This window comes from Lactuca virosa, chromosome 8 (genome assembly GCF_052849685.1).
Source record: "Lactuca virosa cultivar CGN04683 chromosome 8, Lactuca_virosa_CGN04683_v6, whole genome shotgun sequence".
In the NCBI taxonomy this organism is placed as follows: Eukaryota; Viridiplantae; Streptophyta; class Magnoliopsida; order Asterales; family Asteraceae; genus Lactuca; species Lactuca virosa.
Genome location: NC_136433.1, coordinates 139,714,578 through 139,718,037, shown reverse-complemented (window position 1 = coordinate 139,718,037; position 3,460 = coordinate 139,714,578). Strand labels below are relative to the sequence as shown.

General features: G+C 30.6%; 1 long non-coding RNA gene across 1 annotated transcript; it reads right to left on the bottom strand.

Annotated features, from left to right (window-relative positions):
- Window positions 1-555: 555 nt before the first annotated feature.
- LOC145134688 (uncharacterized) lies at window positions 556-2,055 on the bottom strand. The gene is made up of 3 exons (XR_013719279.1): window positions 1,970-2,055; window positions 862-1,010; window positions 556-791 (listed from the first exon to the last, which is right to left on the bottom strand). It is a non-coding gene; the product is annotated as an uncharacterized LOC145134688 (long non-coding RNA).
- Between the last annotated feature and the right edge of the window lie 1,405 nt (window positions 2,056-3,460).

Below are 3,460 nucleotides of genomic sequence, written 5' to 3'. Positions count from 1 at the left end.
AGTTGGTGGCGCTTGAGTCGGTTGATCTTGAGGTGGTGGATCTTGAGTTGGTGGGTCCTGGTTTAAATCGATATGGGTTTTCTTGAAAAGTTTCTTCTTTAAGGAGGGGCGCCCACGAGTATTTTTGTGAGTAGCAGGTTCAGAAACTAAAGTTGTTGACGGCGTGATTAAGTTTAGTAACTTCCTTGCTAAACTTAACTTAACAGGTCTTGATTGTTTTTCGTAATGAGCATTAAACATATTTACCTCAACTGCACAACCCAAATTGTCATCTTCTAATGATTTGCATTCTAATAAATCAAGTTTCTTCCAAAACTTATCGACTGAATGAAGCGGTACATAATGACCTTTTTTAACAAATATAGCTTGTTCATGCGCACATGGCAGCCTATAACTTGTACGTACTTGACATCCACAATTTTCATAAACAAATCCAAATTCTTTGGACCGCTCATATTCTTTGAAAATGATATCAAGTGCATAAATTGAAACGAAACGACACAATGGTTTTAGATGTGGTATTTCGTAGTACCGATGTACAATAAAAATTTTGTTATGCGCAAGACTCGCTTTTATACCTGTGTATTGTGACTCAACAACATCAGCAATACGCTTCAATGATTTGGCGATATCTGATCGCGATGTTTCGACATATCTTTTTAACTTGGCATGTTGACTTTCAGCTCTATTAGTTGTGTGGTTGCCAAAGTTAAGAAACTTATCGGTCCATGCAGACACAAACTTTTCTTTGTGTGGTGTCAACCATGTTTTGTTTAGATAAGAAAATGCATCTGAAATACATAAACAAATTTCAGTTGATGTAATGAATTATAACATATTATAATGTATATTTAAAAATACCTGGATAATTGTTCGTAATTTTTTCAACTTGTGCCAAATTCTTGTTGTATGCTTCCTTTGTTTCAGAGTTAACCAACCTCGTCCATGACGTATAAAGAACATCCCAACATGATTTGCATTTCTTCATGATATTGTTATTTATATGTCATCTGCAAAGTAATCCTTTAGCATCTGGAAATATAATAGCGTATGCGTTCATGAGAGCCATTTCTCTATCGGTCACAATAACACGCGGCAACATACATCCTTCCATTACCGATTTTAGACAGTCTAAAGCCCAAACATAGTTGGACTGTTTTTCTTCATGCATGTACACAAATGCAATGGAAAATGTCATATTTGTTGGAGTTACACCAACAATCTCCAATAGAGGCATCACGTACTTGTTTGTCTTATATGTTGCATCCATTAACAAGACATGTGGAAATGCACACCATATTTCTAATGATCTTGGATGAGCAAAGAATAAATCTTCTAACTTATTTGTCAAAACATTTGCACGACTATAATAAACATATCCATTTTGATCTAGAAATTCCATAACACCTTGCATTTGAGTTTTACCTTCTCTCTCCCTACGTCGATGTTTTTCGTCTGCATTGTAGATAGTTTTGAGAGTAGATACATTTTTTGGATTTAGGTTTTTTAGTGCAGATAATATATCTTTTGGTTTGACATTTTTTTTCAACAAATCTTCCACTACTCAACATTCATATTCAGTTAGCCGTTGTGGATAAGGATGACCTTCCAAATATAATGACGGCTCATGGTTATGAAATTCACATATCATTTTTATCTTCCAAGAATTTTCTACTGACGAATATTTACCCTGTAGGCTAAATGGACAATTAATTTTTTTTGTCCCTGTTTTTTTTTTAGAGATTTTTGTACTTTTGTATGTACCTCCACAGTCACATTGAAATACAACATTAAAGTTACGTTTCAAATTTTTTATGACAATGACATAACCTAAAGTATTTGCCATATTTTGCACTCAATCCATCAATTCTTGACGAGAATTGAACACCTGACAATTATATTATTATCAGTAGCTAACAAATCCACTCGATGCTAACATTACTGTAACAACATACTAATGAATTTATACCTTATCTGTTTTGAATGGTGATGTGTCATCGAAGAAATAACGACTTTCATTCAAACTTTCATTTTCATCTGCTTCATTTGTGTCCATTGGATGAATATCCGTTTCAAATGGCGATGTGTCGTCGAAAAAATAGTTACTTTCATTGAAGCTATTATTTTCATCTACTTCATTTGTCTCCATTGGATGAATATCATCTCTCTAAACATAACAAAGAGAAAAACATACATTTAATAATAATAATAATAATAATAATGATAATAATAATAATAATAATAATAATAATAATAATAATAATAATAATAATAAGAAAGGTTAAGTACAAATACCTCATAATATGTGTCACCCATCCATTCTTCCCAACTTGTCATTTAATAAAATCTATATTTATAACAAGTATCGTATGTTTGCTTTTAAGGAAAGTTACTTTCAAAATAACATTGCAAGTCACTTTCAGTTTAACATATAAGAAAATCTATATATAGAAAGAACTTGTAACCAAATTTTCATTTTTATCCCTTCTATTTTTGTTAATGTTTCATAGTTTATATTTCTTATTTAACAAATTAATTTTTTTCTATTAATATTTAATAATATTCATTATTACTCTTCTTGTAAATGTATTAATGAGATCATTTTAATTATACAACTTTTATGAATAAATAATATGTTTCTATTTGTTAGTTTTCAAAATTAATAAAGTTTTAAGGGTTTAAGATTTAAATTGATAAAATCTAGGGTCTTTTTTAAAACTACAACGTAAACTGAGGGTATAAAATTGTAATATTACATTTTATCGATAGAATGATTGACACACATATTAATACAATAATTGAGATAGAATGATTGGCACACATATTAATACACATATCAATTACACGATTTTATTCGTGTATATAGGAGCACCCAATATATATATATATATATATATATATATATATATATATATATATATATATATATATATATATATATATATATATATATATCCCGAATATAATGTTATTTTAATTTTCAAATGTTGTCCTCATGCTTTTATTTATCTTTCAAAATTTACCTTTTGTTTTTCAAAATTTTATTTTAAACCTTTTACTTAATATGTTCCAATTATGGTGAACTAAAAGGATATGGCGAGTTTGCGGATTATGATAAGTTGGATATATCCGTCCTAGAGAGTGATTCTAACGGAGAAGAATTTGATGATGAACCTAAACTTATTTATTCAGATAACATGTTTCATGGTATGCCCCCAGTGCCTTCGTGTCCTGTAAACGATGATGTGAACATTCCATGTCAGAGGCTGGATATAAATGAAGAGATTAAGGTTCTAGACATTTTTTATGACAAAGAGTTGCTCAAGCTTGCAATTGGAAGACAATGCATGGAACAAGGTAAGCAATATAAGACTACCAGATCGAGCAAAGAGAGGTTCGAGGTGGTTTGTTTGGTAGAAAATTGTTCTTGGATGGTTAGGGCAAGGGGAAACAAATCGAC